This window comes from Capricornis sumatraensis, chromosome 16 (assembly GCF_032405125.1).
Source record: "Capricornis sumatraensis isolate serow.1 chromosome 16, serow.2, whole genome shotgun sequence".
In the NCBI taxonomy this organism is placed as follows: Eukaryota; Metazoa; Chordata; class Mammalia; order Artiodactyla; family Bovidae; genus Capricornis; species Capricornis sumatraensis.
In genome coordinates this window covers 55709242-55723966 of record NC_091084.1, presented here as the reverse complement: position 1 = coordinate 55723966, position 14725 = coordinate 55709242, and the positions used below count along the sequence as shown (strand labels likewise).

The window sequence follows — 14725 nt, the reverse complement described above, 5'->3', positions numbered from 1 at the left end:
GACTTAAGGACTCGCATCCAACTGAGAGCATAAGGTAGAATTGATGCCAAGTGACTCAGAGGTTAGGTAGGAGAGGTGTATGGCTCGCTTTGTCTCCATCTCCCTCTCTGTCTCTCACTCTCCTTCATGACTGGCTTGCTCTGGAGAAGTCTGATGAGTGGCAACTACCAGGTAATTGACAAGCCCACAAGCAGGGCTCTGAAGCCTTCTGACAGAAGGTTTGTGAGTGAGCTTGAGACTGGGTCCTCCAGCCCAAATCAAGGCTCTTGTTCCCCGCCACTAGAACAGGTTGGCTGCCTCCTCATGAATGAACTGAGTAGGAAGCCTCAGTTGTTCCCAGTGCCCAGGGCATATAGTTGATTACTCATCCATTAATGCTCATGGTCTTTCTACCCCAAGTTAGCCCACAACATGAGTAACTGACTGTGATCAGGACAGTTAGTTGGGAGAGCAGGGGATTGGAACTGACGGGGTAGTGTGGTGCGGACTTGACAAACGAGGTGAAATTGATTTACCAAATTGAGGCGATAAGGTGACCAAGGAAAGAAATCAGCAGTTCCCAAGACACGGTATGTGAGAGAGCAGAAACTCATAGAAGAACCACCAAGCCATCCATAAAAGTGAGGACATAATAACTCCTTGCTGCCTTCAGACACTGAGGTCTGAAGTGTTTCATTACCAAACACTGAAAAGTTGCAACGGGTGGGAATTAACCTCCTTGGCAAGTATTGCCCTTCCTTCATGGAACCACCCACCTCTTACCTCCTCCTTCCTCCCTAGTGGAAACCATCACTCTCTATTTCAAGCCTCCTGCTCTTGATTTTCACCTCCCTTGGGAAAGAATAGCACCCACCTGATCAGGTCAGAACAGGCCATCATGAGATGCTGGGCACATATATGACCTGACTTCTAATTACACCTGCCCCCAACATTCCCTGTTGGCTCAGATGGTAAAGAATCCACCTGCAATGCAGGAGACCTCAGTTCAATCCCTGGGTTGATAAGATCCCCTGGAGAAGGGAACAGCTTACCACTCTAGTATTCTGGCCTGGAGAAGTCCATGGACAGAGGAGCCTGGCAGGCTTGAATCATGGGGTCCCAAAGAGTTGGACACAACTGAGTGACTTCACTTTCCCACCATTCCACACAGGGTGTAGAAAGGTTAATTATCTCATTAACTCTATTCCACTCCTAAGAGTCAAGGTGCACATTGTGATACTTGTTTCTCTGATAACAAAACTGAGGTTAGGAGGGGATGTGACTTGCACATGGTCACTGAAAAGGGCTAGGCCAGGCTTAGGTGAGTATTTACATTCTTGAGATGGACCTCATTCATAGTTATTGGAGTTCTTAGTTTCTGTTGCAAAAAAAATTATTTTCCCACACCAGGTGTTAGGCTCAGTAGTACTGGCCCTATACTCCCATCCTGTCCCCACACATATGTGTGTCGCTGACCAGTGGGCCAGAATACCTCTCATCAAAGGCATGTCCCCATCTGGCCTGCTTGCAGACACATAGGTCCATTCACTCCTCATGCTCCTTCTCTGAATGGTGTCCTGTGTCTGTACATAGGCTTCCCATTGTCTCCTACAGAATAGGGCAGAGGTGGTAAGTTGGAGCTGACTGGTCAGGGAGGAAGCGGTAACTTGCCATTCCCTGGTCCATCTGATCCACCATCTGGGAAGGGGGTACATGTCAGCAGGGCCAGGTTGGGATTAAATTGGAGGCTGGACTAGTGCTCCTAGTCAGGGTGTAGGTTAGAAGAAGAGAAGAAGGCTGAAATAGAATGCTTTCATTGATAAACTGACATTTATGGAGTTCCCTTTTGTGTCAAGCTCAGGGCTGAAGTTACAAAGGATGAGTAGGAGCTATCTCATGGAGCTCTCAACTCATGTAACATCAGAGCTGTGGTCAGAGGTCACCTTACTCACTCAGGAAAACAGAGACTCGGAAGAAGGGTGAAGAGGTCTGCACATGATCATTTAGCCAGTAACAGAGCTGAAGTCTCCTTCCCCACCTCATGGACCCCTCTGGATGCCAACCTGGGGCTCAGATGATTCAGAAACTCAAAGGTGCCTGGATGAATCAGGAGGCTGTGGCCTGGCCTTCCTCTCCAGCTCTGGGATGGAGGAGCTGGGACAGGAAGAATGCAGGATGCTGGACCTTCTAGGAGAAAGCCCTGCACTTGCTGTCTGTCTATGCTATCACTCAAGGCAGAGGAAGAGAAACCTGCTCACTGGAGCTGCTCTTTGTCCTGCTCGTTGAGTGACAAGATCACAAAGGACAGAGACACAGACATCATTCTCTCCCAGCATCTCTCCCATTTCTCAGGTGGGCAGACATGAAGAGGACCCATTACAGAGGAATCACAGCAGGAGAGCAAATCACTGATGCCAGAGTCTGGTCTTCTCTCCCCGAAGCCAGTGGTGACCCAAGGCCTGGTATGGGATGGAGCTTCAGAGGCCAGTGAAGGCTCTGGAGTTGTGTTCAACAGACACCTCCAGGAAAACTTCTGGGATCACAGCATCTCCCTCCATCCTCCCTGATGCCAGCCCTGCCTTTTGGAGGAGCCCTACGTCTGGGGAGGCACTCAGCAGATCATCAACTGTTGGTCTCTGGGGACATTGTGCTTGAGCTTGTGGGCTTCAGAGACATTTTCCAGCTCCTTCATGTAGCACTGGTACAGTCTGTCCACCTCCTCCTGGGAGGGATGTGGGGTCTTCTGCACCTCGATGGGCTTCCCCACTGCAAGACACAGAGGTGAGTGGTGGCCCAGAGCAGTAACCACTGAAGGTGCAGGCGCCCTTGATTTTCCTACTACAATGGTCATCTGAGCAGGTAAGCACTCTTTCTCCCTCCCTTTCAATTATATTCTGCATTATAGATTCTAAGAGGTTAGGTCAACTTCAAGATTCTGATATGTCAACAATACAGCCAGCAGGGATTTGCACACATTCAGTTTCAGTTCGGTTGCTCAGTCCTGTCAGACTCTTTGTGACCCATGGACTGCAGCATGCCATGCTTCCGTGTCCATCACCAACTCCCAGAGCCTACTCAAACTCATGTCCATTGCAGCGGTAACGCCATCCAACCATCTCATCCTCTGTCGTCCCTTTCTCCTCCCACTTTCAATCTTTCCCAGCATCAGGGTCTTTCCCAATGTGTTGGTTCTTCACATCAGGTGGCCAAAGTATTGGAATTTCAGCTTCAGCATCAGTCCTTCCAATGAATATTCAGGACTGATTTCCTTTAGGATGGACTGGTTGGATTTCTTTGCTGTCCAAGGGACTCTCAAGAATCTTCTCTAACACCACAGTTCAAAAACTTCTTTGGTGCTCAGCTTTCTTTATGGTCCAACTCTCACATCCATACATGACTACTGGAAAAACCATATCTTTGACTAGATGGACCTTTGTTGGCAAAGTAATGTCCTTGCTTTTTAATATGCTGTTTAGGTTGGTCATAACTTTTCTTCCAAGGAGTGTCTTTTAATTTCATGGCTGCAGTCACCATCTACAGTGATTTTGGAGACCCCCAAAATAAAGTCTGTCACTGTTTCCATTGTTTCCCCATCTATTTGCCATGAAGTGATGGGACCTGATGCCATGATCTAGTCTTCTGAATGTTGAGTTTTCAGCCAACTTTCTCACTCTCCTCTTTCACTTTCATCAAGAGGCTCTTAGTTCTTCTTTGCTTTCTGCCATAAGTGTGGTATCATCTGCATATCTGAGGTTATTGATATTTCTCCTGGCAATCTTGATTCCAATCTTGATTCCAGCAATCTTGCTTCATTCAGTCCAGCATTTCTCATGATGTACTCTGCATATTTTAAATAATAAACAGCCTTGATGTACTCCTTTGCCAATTTGGAAGCAGTCTGTTGTTCCATGTCCAGTTCTAGTTGTTTTTTCTTGACCTGCATACAGATTTCTCAGAAGGCATGTTAGGTGGTCTCGATTTTCCATCTCTTTCAGAATTTTCCACAGTTTGTTGTGATCCATGCAGTCAAAGGCTTTGGCACAGTCAATAAAGCAGAAGTAGGTGTTTTTCTGGAACTCTCTTGCTTTTTTGATGATCCAACAGATGTCGGCAATTTGATCTCTGGTTCCTCTGCCTTTTCTAAATCCAGCTTGAACATCTGGAAGTTCACAGTTCATGTACTTTTGAAACCTGGCTTGGAGAATTTTCAGCATTACTTTGCTAGCATGTGAGATGAGCATGCACGTGCAATATATCTTCTGTCATCCTAACAATCCTAGTTGGAGAGAACCTTCTATTATTCCTGTTTGACTGCTGAGGAAATGAGGCTCAGGAAGGCTAAGTAACTTGTTTAAGGTCTCATGCTGCTGCTGCTAAGTTGCTTCAGTTGTGTTCGACTCTGTGTGACCCCATAGATGGCAGCCTACCAGGCTCTCCTGTCCCTGGGATTCTCCAGGCAAGAACACTGGAGTGGGTTGCCATTTCCTTCTCCAATGCATGAAAGTGAAAAGTGAAAGGGAATTCGCTCAGTTATGTCTGACTCTTAGTGACCCCATGGACTGCAGCCTACCAGGTTCCTCCATCCATGGGATTTTCCAGGCAAGAGTACTGGAGTGGGGTGCCATTGCCTTCTCCATAAGGTCTCATAGCTAGGAGCAATCAGTGTCATGGTGTAAGCCTTGGGAACGTGTTCTTAGCCTCAGGGGAAATGTGGATCTGGGAGTCTCAGATGCCATGATTGGGAGAGACTGTGTCTATGGAAGAAGGTGGATCAGAAAGCAGCTGCCATGTCTTCTCTTGGAAATGGTCCTGAGGCAGCAGAACTATAAACATTCATGAGAATATCACCATACAATGCAAAGAAAGTTTGGTAGTTGGTTTGCCTGTACTCAAATAAGAAATGACTGGGTGAGTAGAGATGAACACCTCTATTAGTTCTGCCATTGGAACCGAGTTGGAATTCAGAAAGAAAGCAAATAGCTGAAAGATGTTGCTAAGTCTATGGAATAAAGCCCATGCCCATTGATTACAGGTAAATCCCTCTGGCTCTCCTTCAGAACCGGCTGATTACTACTTTACACACAATTCTAGCAGACGTGGAATGGTCTTCCATTGTATCCACCTTCTCAATTACTGTAATTAGACCCTGCGGTCAGAATTAAACACTCCTTGATGCTGCTAACCTGTCACCACATTCTCCTCACAGATAGGTGGCTTTGTAATCTTTGAAGCGCACCGGCTGCGGCGGAACTCGCAGAAGCATGGCCAAGAGGAGCTACCCCACATCCGAGGTCAGGGACTGTGGCCGAGAGTACCAGGCTGCGACGGCGCAAGAGCGGCCGAGAGGAGCAACCCCACATCCAAGGAGCTGTGGCTGCACGGGCACAGGATGGCTGACAGGAGCCACTCCATGTTCAAGATCAGGAGGGGCGGCTGTGAGGAGATACCCCTCGTCCAAGGTAAGGCACAACGGCTGCACTTTGCTGGAGCAGCTGTGAAGAGATACCCTACGTCCAAGGTAAGAGAAACCCAGGTAAGACGGTAAGTGTTGCCAGGGGGCAGACACACTGAAACCATAAACACAGAAAACTAGTCAATCTAATCACATGGACCACAGCCTGGTCTAACTCAATGAAACTAAGCCATGCCTTGTGGGGCCACCCAAGACGGGCAGGTCATGGTGGAGAGATCTGACAGAATGTGGTCCACAGGAGAAGGGAATGGCAAACCACTTCAGTATTCCTGCCTTGAGAACCCCATGAACAGTATGAAAAGGCAAAATGATAGGATACTGAAAGAGGAACTCCCCAGGTCAATAGGTGCCCAATATGCTACTGGAGATCAGTGGAGAAATAACTCCAGAAAGAATGAAGGGATGGAGCCAAAGCAAAAACAATAGCCAGCTGTGGATGTGGCTAGTGATAGAAGCAAGGTCCGATGCTGTAAGAGCAATATTGCATAGGAACCTGGAACATTAGGTCCATGAATCAAGGCAAATTGGAAGTGGTCAAACAGGAAATGGCAAGAGTGAACGTCGACATTACAGGAATCAGTGAACTAAAATGGACTGGAAGGGTGAATTTAACTGTGATGACCATTATATCTACTACTGTGGCCAGGAATCCCCTAGAAGAAATGGAGTAGCAATCATGGTCAACAAAAGAGTTTGAAATGCAGTACTTGGATGCAATCACAAAAATGACAGAATGATCTCTGTTCGTTTCCAAGGCAAATCACTCAGTATCACAGTAATCCAAGTTTATGCCCCAACCAGTAACGCTGAAGAAGCTGAAGTTGAATGGTTCTATGAAGACCTAAAAGACCTTTTAGAACTAACACCCAAAAACAGATGTCCTTTTCATTATAGGGGACTGGAATGCAAAAGTAGGAAGTCAAGACACACCTGGAGTAACAGACAAATTAGGCCTTGAAATACGGAATGAGCAGGGCAAAGGCTAATAGAGTTTTGCCAAGAGAACGCACTGGTCATAGCAAACACCCTCTTCCAACAACACAAGAGAAGACTCTACACATGGACATCACCAGATGGTCAACACTGAAATCAGATTAATTATATTTTTTGCAGCCAAAGATGGAGAAGCTCTATACATTCAGCAAAACCAAGACCAGGAGATGACTGTCGCTCAGATCATTAGCTCCTTATTGCCAAATTCAGACTTAAATTGAAGAAAGTAGGGAAAACCACTAGACCATTCAGGTATGACCTAAATCAAATCCGTTATGATTATATGTGGAAGAAATAGATTTAAGGGCCTAGATATGATAGATAGAGTACCTGATGAACTATGGCTGGAGGTTCGTGACAATGCACAGGAGACAAGGATCAAGACCATCCCCATGGAAAAGAAATGCAAAAAAGCCAAATGGCTGTCTGGGGAGCCCTTACAAATAGCTGTGAAAAGAAGAGAAGCGAAAAGCAAAGGAGAAAAGGAAAGATATAAGCATCTGAATCCAGAGTTCCAAAGAATAGCAAGGAGAAATAAGAAAGCCTTCCTCAGGGATCAATGCAAAGAAATAGAGGAAAACGACAGAATGGGAAAGACTAGAGCTCTCTTCCAGAAAATTAGACATACCATGGAAATATTTCATGCAAAGATGGGCTTGATAAAGGATAGAAGTGGTATGGACACAACAGAAGCAGGAGATATTAAGAGGTGGCAAGAATACACAGAAGAACTGTGCAAAGAAGATCTTCACGACCAAGATAATCACGATGGTGTGATCACTCACCTAGAGCCACAGATCTGGAATGTGAAGTCAAGTGGGCCTTAGAAAGCATCACTACGAACAAAGCTAGTGGAGGTGATGGAATTCCACTTGAGCTATTTCAAATCCTGAAAGATGATGCTGTGAAAGTGCTGCACTCAATATGCCAGCAAATTTGGAAAACTCAGCAGTGGCCACAGAAATGGCAAAGGTCAGTTTTCATTCCAATCCCAAAGAAAGGCAATGCAAAAGAATACTCAAACTACCGCACAATTGCACTCATCTCACATGCTAGTAAAGTAATGCTCAAAATTCTCCAAGTCAGGCTTCAGCAATACGTGAACCGTGAACTTCCAGATGTTCAAGTTGGATTTAGAAAAGGCAAAGGAACCAGAGATCAAATTGCCAACATCCACTGGATCATCGAAAAACCAAGAGAGTTCTGGAAAACCATCTATTTCTGCTTTATTGACTATGCCAAATCCTTTGACTGTGTGGATCACAACAAACTGTGGAAAATTCAGAAAGAGATGGGAATACCAGACCACCTGACCTACCTCTTGAGAAACCTATATGCAGATCAGGAAGCAACAGTTCGAACTGGACATGGAACAACAGACTGGTTCCAAATAGGGAAAGGAGTACATCAAGGGTGCATATTGTCACCCTGCTTATTTAATTATATGCAGAGTACATCATGAGAAATGCTGGACTGGAAGAAGCGCAAGCTGGAATCAAGATTGCCGGGAGAAATATCAGTATCCTCAGATATGCAGATGACACCAGCCTTATGGCAGAAAGTGAAGAGGAACTCAAAAGCCTCTTGATGAAAGTGAAAGAGGAGTTGAAAAAGTTGGCTTAAAGCTCAGTACTCAGAAATCTAAGATCATGGCATCTGGTCCCATCACTTAACGGCAAATTGATGGGGAAACAGTGGAAAGAGTCAACTCATGCGAAGAGCTGACTCATTGGAAAAGACCCTGATGCTGGGAGGGATTGGGGGCAGGAGGGGAAGGGTGTGACAGAGGATGAGATGGCTGGATGGCATCACTGACTCGATGGATGCAGTTTGAGTGAACTCCGGGAGTTGGTGAGGGACATGGAGGCCTGGCGTGCTGTGATTCATGGGGTCACAAAGAGTTGGACACGACTGAGTGACTGAACTGAACTGAACAGAAATGAATGGGGGCACAGTGGCCAGTAGCCACTACTGATTACTGAGCCCCTCTAGTCTGTCAGGCACTACACTGGCTCCTTTACATGCGGCAGCTTAGTTTTCCCAATAACTTGTGAGGTAGGACTCTCATCCCAATTTTATTGATTGCAAACCCAGACCCACAGAAGGTAAATCACTTCCAAGAGGTCACCTGCCCTTGATAACAACGTTGAGGTTTGATAAGGGTATTTGCCTTTTTATTATGCAAGACAGTTCAGTTCAGTCGGTGAGTCATGTCCGACTCTTTGCGATCCCATGAATTGCAGCACGCCAGGCCTCCCTGTCCATCACCAACTCCCAGAGTTCACTCAAACTCATGTCCATCGAGTGAGTGATGCCTTCCAGCCATCTCATCCTCTGTCACACCCTTCTCCACCTGCTCCCAATCCTTTCCAGCATCAGAGTCTTTTCCAATGAGTCAACTATTTGCATGAGGTGGCCAAAGTATTGGAGTTTCAACGTCAACATCAGTCCTTTCAATGAACATGCAGGACTGATCTCCTTTAGGATGGACTGATTGGACCTCCTTGCAGTCCAAGGGACTTCTCAAGAGTCTTCTCCAACACCACAGATCAAAAGCATCAATTATTTGGTGCTCAGCTTTCTTCACAGTCCAACTCTCACATCCATACATTACCACTGGAAAAACCATAGCCTTGACTAGATGGACCTTAGTCGGTAAAGTAATGTCTCTGCTTTTGAATATGCTATCTAGGTTGGTCATAACTTTTCTTCCAAGGAGTAAGCATCTTTTAATTTCATGGCTGCAGTCACCATCTGCAGTGATTTTGGAGCCCAAAAAAATAAAGTCTGACACTGTTTCCACTGTTTTCCTATCTATTTCCCATGAAGTGATGGGACCGGATGCCATGATCTTCGTTTTCTGAGTACTGAGCTTTAAGCCAACTTTTTCACTCTCCTCTTTCACTTTCATCAAGAGGTTTTTTAGTTCCTCTTCACTTTCTTCCATAAAGGTGGTGTCATCTGCATATCTCAGGTTTTTGATATTTCTCCCAGAAATCGTGATTCCAGCTTGCGCTTCTTCCAGTCCAGCATTTCTCATGACGTACTCTGCATACAAGTTAAATAAGCAGGGTGACAATATGCAGCCTTGACGTACTCCTTTCCCTATTTGGAACCAGTCTGTTGTTCCATGTCCAGTTCAAACTGTTGCTTCCTGACCTGCATACAGGTTTCTCAAGAGGTAGGTCAGGTGGTCTGGTATTCCCATCTCTTTCTGAATTTTCCACAGTTTATTGTGATCTACACAGTCAAAGGATTTGGCATAGTCAATAAAGCAGAAATAGATGGTTTTCTGGAACTCTGTTGGTTTTTTGATGATCCAGAGGATGTTGGCAATTTGATTTCTGGTTCCTTTGCTTTTTCTAAATCCGACTTGAACATCTGGAAGTTCATGGTTCACGTATTGCTGAAGTCTGGCTTGGAGAATTTTGAGCATTACTTTACTACCATGTGAGATGAGTGCAATTGCGTGGTAGTTTGAACATTCTTTTGCATTGCCTTTCTTTGGGGTTGGAATGAAAACTGACCTTTGCCATTCCTGTGGCCACTGCTGAGTTTTCCAAATTTGCTGGCATATTGAGTGCAGCACTTTCACAGCATCATCTTTCAGGATTTGAAATAGCTCAAGTGGAATTCCATCACCTCCACTAGCTTTGTTTGTAGTGATGCTTTCTAAGGCCCACTTGCCTTCACATTCCAGGATGTGTGGCTCTAGGTGAGTGATCACACCATCATGATTATCTTGGTCGTGAAGATCTTCTTTGTACAGTTCTTCTGTGTATTCTTGCCACCTCTTCTTAATATCTCCTGCTTCTGTTACATCCATGCCACTTCTATCCTTTATCAAGCCCATCTTTGCATGAAATATTTCCATGGTATGTCTAATTTTCTGGAAGTGAGCTCTAGTCTTTCCCATTCTGTCGTTTTCCTCTATTTCTTTGCATTGATCCCTGAGGAAGGCTTTCTTATTTCTCCTTGCTATTCTTTGGAACTCTGGATTCAGATGCTTATATCTTTCCTTTTCTTCTTTGCTTTTCGCTTCTCTTCTTTTCACAGCTATTTGTAAGGGCTCCCCAGACAGCCATTTGGCTTTCTTGCATTTCTTTTCCATGGGGATGGTCTTGATCCCTGTCTCCTGTACAATGTTACATACCTCATTCCATAGTTCATCAGGTACTCTATCTATCAGATCTAGGCCCTTAAATCTATTTCTCACTTCCAAATATAATCATAAGGGATTTGATTTAGGTCATACCTGAATGGTCTAGTGGTTTTCCCTACTTTCTTCAATTTAAGTCTGAATTTGGCAAAAAGGCCATATTACTCTTCTCATTCTAGACTTGCCTGTGTGTTTGTTTCACACTCTAGAATGTGTGTTCCACAAATTCAAAGGTCTACTGGTCTATGTCCATTTCCCCTTACAGCAAAAGCCCAGGCCTCTTGCTTTGTAACCCTTCCTCCTCCCTGCCCAGGTCTAGGCTCAGCCACAGTGGTGATGGGCCGGTGGTAGGGCATAAGACCAAAGCTGTGCTGAAAAACTCCATGGCCATAGAAGAGCAGAGTAGAGCCTCTAGTGCTCTTGTGAAGTCGGCCCTGGAACCACCGCAACCAGGAACTAAGAGAGTTCTCAAACTGGTCATATATGTCAATCTCCCCAAAGGAGAAGATCGGCACCAGATCTCCCCTAGAGGGAAACAGGAGAGAGGGTGTGTAGAGACGCAAGAAGGCATAAGCTGGTCTGCTAGCCTCCTGAAGGGACCTAGTGAGCAGTAACTGGAGCAGAGGACAGGGCCCTGGGCTAAAAGTAGGAGGCCTTGGGTGTCTCCCAGTCCTTCCCTGGTCTTATTTTATAACTTCAAGCAGGTCATGGCTCTTCTCTGGGCAACGACAAGCATTGGGAGTATTAATGACTCCAGGCTCACTCTGCTCTCCACAAGACAGGCCAATGAATCCGAGACTAAGTGTTGGGAGACGCATTAGGCATTACTGACAAAACGGAGGCACAGCCCCAACTCCCCCTCTTTGTCCCACAGGCACGGACCTGGGATGGAGGAGTTAGGCCTTGTGATTCTGACTTGTTTTTTCCTTTCCTCAGCTGAGTTGACTGAAAAGAATATTAAGGTGCTTATTGTTCTTAAAAGGAGCATAAGAAGGCACAAAGCCTTCTGCAATTGTGCTCAGAGAATAATCCATAAAGTTAATCATTGACATTTGTTCAAGGATCTTTACAAAAGAGTTTTCCAGGATGAGCACATAGGCTGCAGCTTGAGGTCATAGGAAGGATTGTTATCTGAAACTTATTTGTGAGGGAAATATTTATGGCAAAGGAGTTTGCTGAATTTAGGGCTTAGGAGTAATTAAAAATAGTTAGAAGCTAAAGATTTAACAAATGTTATAATGTTAGCATATTTTACTATAGTTTATAGAGATTAGGAATTTTAGAGATATTAATATTAGAAGCCTTTTTAGGAGATAGTGAGATCAGGATACTAGGGGCAAACAGGATTTAGAAAGATCAGAAATAAACTGAGGTTTGTGGTATGCAGCCCACATATAAGCACGAGTTACATCGTAATCACAAGTTAAAGTAAGCACAATTCTGAGAGAACCGCTGAAGCAGAAATTCTGCTTGAAGGACAACAATGATTTACGGAGACAATACATCTGGGTGAGGGGAAACTGAAAATGTCAAACCTCTGACCTAATGCTTTTGTCAAAGTATAAAAGAGAACCTAAAGCTTGAAATAAACACGCAGTCCAAGAAAACTAAATGAGAGGCTGCATCGTCACTTGCCAACACCGCCCATCCCTTCAGGCTGATTCCCTGGCTGCTGGGGCTGGACTCTGGCAACTAAGTGTTGCAACGAGGAAGGGACTTTATTCTGAATGACTGACCAAGAAAATGGCAGATTCGTGCCTCAAAATGACCATCTTGTCATCGCCTGGTTGCCAAGGTCCTTTATGGATCAGAGATTGGGGGATAGGGGAGGAAACAAAGTAAAAAGACTATTTGATCCTTGCAAATGTCCACTAGAATGGCGAACTCACACAAGGGAAGTTGTTATTTTACTCCCTTACAGTCTTTTAATGGTGGATGGCTCTTATAAGGTATAGTTTTGGCCGAGGCAGAAAAGGAGAGATGACCTCAATGGATGTAGGTTACCTTTTCTCAGGCAAGGAGGGGCAACAGTCAGCCTAATGACCAGGCAGAGCACAAGAGGGATCAGGGAGGCTTCATATTTAAAGGGAGATTTGTGGAAGCCATAAGAGAAACATTAGTCAGGTGGGATGTTTTGGTTATTTAGTTGAGATGGCATTTGTAGTTGGGCAGGGGGTGATAAGTCTTCTGGGCAGGGGGTGATAAGTCTCTGGCAGATGTATGGGGTAGAAGGTTTCTGGACACAGGGTGATAAGTCCCAGATAGATACAACCGGCCTGGAACATCAGGTCAGGGCGGGACCTAAAGTTCGGTTTTGTGTTCTCTGAAGTTAGATGATTCAGCAAGGGCCTTTGAGACTGTTGTTTTCTTTTCTAGGCCCAAAGACTCCTTCATTCCAGACCCTGAAATCATAAAAAATGGGAAAAAGGGTGCCGTATCTCTCTGGCAACTTCCTGCTGGATAGGGGCGATGGTTTTGGGTCTGGAACGGAGGATCATCCTAGGACCCAGGACTCTCCTTTTTGTGAACTTGGGGTGAGGCTCTCGAGAATAAGAATGATCTTGGCCTGGTCTCGAGAGATGGCCCGAATCCGTTCTTGGAGAAAACTTTGAAAGAGATTGAAGAGACAGGGTCCAAATAAGAGGAATAAAATGGTAAGTACCAATGGTCCCCAAAAAGGGAGCACCAAGGGAGGGCCTGTTGGAACAGGTTTTGGGGAGTGTAAAGGTTTTGTAACTCTTTTCTGTGACGTTCAGTTCTGTCTCTAAGTTCTTTGACTCTGCCCTGGACTATGCCCATTTCATTAACAAAATAGCAGCAGTCCTCTCCTAGGAAAAAGCAGGTCCCTCCTTTTTTCATGGTGAAAAGGTCCAGGGCTCACCTATTTTGCAGGGACACAGAAGCTAATGAGTTCATTTGTCTTTGGACTGAAACAAAGGACTCCACTACCTGCTCCATGTCTTCATTAAGTTCTTGGGAAAGCTTGTAGTAGAAATGGGCTGAGGTCAAGAAGCCCCCAATCCCAGTGCCTAGGGCTGCTGCTATGCCAGACCCAATCAGGAGGGGGGCTATGACAGCTTGTCTTTTCCTGTGGGAAAATTTCCCCATAGGGGGTAATTTGTTCTACCAAATTTGTTCTAACAAATAGGTAGACTATTTGTTCTACCTCTTCTTCTTTTAGAAATGTTAGACCCGGGGTCAGGAAGACCAAGATGCAAGGTCCGGGGCGGGGAGGTGGTCAAGGGGGAGAGATGAATATGCATAGGTCTCACAGAGAATGAAGATTTCTGGGTTGGTGCAATTATTTGTGCTGTTCCAGTGGACCCAAGTGGAACAGAAGGAGGGAGTGGAACTTGTAAGATCAGTGTAGTTGGGACTAGAGTAGTTAGGTTTGAAGAGGCTGAGAGTAGGACATTGTCAGAGACTGGCCCAATGAGTTGTGTAGTTTTTTGTTGGGAAGGGGAGGTATAGTTGCCCTGTGACAGCCAGGCTGAAGGTAAGGCAATTGCTATGTGTGATGGGGGAGACAGTGACACCCATGTCCAACGCTGGGATGTGTGTTGTGTGTACTGGAAGAATTGGAAAGAAGAACTGAGAAAGCAGGTAAGGTGTTGGTTGCCAAAGGGAGGTTTTAGGAGAGGCCGTAATTGGGAACGGAGGTCTAGGCATTTATAAGGCTCAGGGGTCGCCTGTAACCGGGAAATTATGTTCTTTATGATTTGTTCTTGTTTCTTTTCCTGATTTTAATCTAGTACCCCACCCCATCTGAGAACCTCCGGAGGGTAATGGGATAGAAACATGTTTCTTCTATTTGGCCTATGGCAGGTGCTCACGAAACTCCCTCTCTTTTGTACTTTAACAGTGAGTAAGGATTTGGATTTCCCCCCAACGAGGTTCATAGTGCATGGTCTTGGAGCCATATTATAACATGAGGAATGAACATAGGAATAGATGTCTGAGCAGGGGCAGGGACTAGCCAGAAGGCTGGGGAGTGCAGCAAGGATAAGGAACGAGGGAGTCATGGGGCTGTCAGTTAGGCAGTGTGGAGGAAATAGCACCCTAGGAGTAGAACACAGCTAACAACTTAGGCCATACTGACGAAGAGATGAAGGATAGGTGAC

General features: G+C 45.4%; 1 pseudogene; it reads right to left on the bottom strand.

Moving 5' to 3' along the window:
- Positions 1-2590: 2590 nt before the first annotated feature.
- Positions 2591-14725, bottom strand: part of LOC138092996 (2-acylglycerol O-acyltransferase 2-like) — a 28937-nt pseudogene continuing 16802 nt past the window's right edge.